At 61.0% G+C, this 620-nt stretch overlaps 1 protein-coding gene across 1 annotated transcript in view; it reads right to left on the bottom strand.

The window, feature by feature from the left end:
- The window catches only part of TMEM35B (transmembrane protein 35B), a 3,229-nt gene that overhangs the window by 2,449 nt on the left and 160 nt on the right, over positions 1 to 620 (bottom strand). The gene's annotated exons all lie outside the window — the stretch shown is intronic.

Here is a 620-nt window from a genome sequence, read left to right on the forward strand (position 1 = left end):
AATCCACTACCCTAAACCAGGAAGGAAAAGCAGAACCCAGGCCTGGGAAACAGAGGCTGGCAGGGGTCTCCAGGTCTCGCTTATTTGAGGGGTGGGGGATTGGTGAGCATAAGGGCATGAAAGCTCTCCCGAGTCTGGACCGGGCCTGGAGGCGGAAGGACTTGTAGACTTCCCTCTGAAGCGCCCGGGAAAGGGTTCTCTAGATTCTGAGTTAGGGGAGTGTCTAGATTAGCTCCTGCTTCCTGACCTGCTGTGTAACCTTTAGCAGATACACTTCACCTTTAGGGCGAGTTTCCTACTCCACCAAGCGGGAATTAATAAACCCATTCCTCACGAACCTCCCAAGAACGCAAACAGGGGGAGGGGAAGGGGCAAGGGAGGGCGCATTCCTCCTTCGGCTCTAGGTTTGCCCGGGGGCCCCCAGAGCTCAGCTGGAAGACGTGCCCCTTCCGTCTAGGCAAGAGCCAGAGAACTCGGAGGAGCACCCCGGGAGGGCGCCTATGTCTTAAGTCGAGGCGCTATGCCCCGGCTCTAGCGCCATCTCGCTGTAAGGCAGGCGGGTCCGCGGGGCACCGGCTCGGGCACGGGCAGGCGGGCGGGACGGGCGCCCGCGGTCCGGC

The sequence above is a fragment of the Crocuta crocuta genome, unplaced genomic scaffold (assembly GCF_008692635.1).
Source record: "Crocuta crocuta isolate KB4526 unplaced genomic scaffold, BGI_CrCroc_1.0 scaffold303, whole genome shotgun sequence".
In the NCBI taxonomy this organism is placed as follows: domain Eukaryota; kingdom Metazoa; phylum Chordata; class Mammalia; order Carnivora; family Hyaenidae; genus Crocuta; species Crocuta crocuta.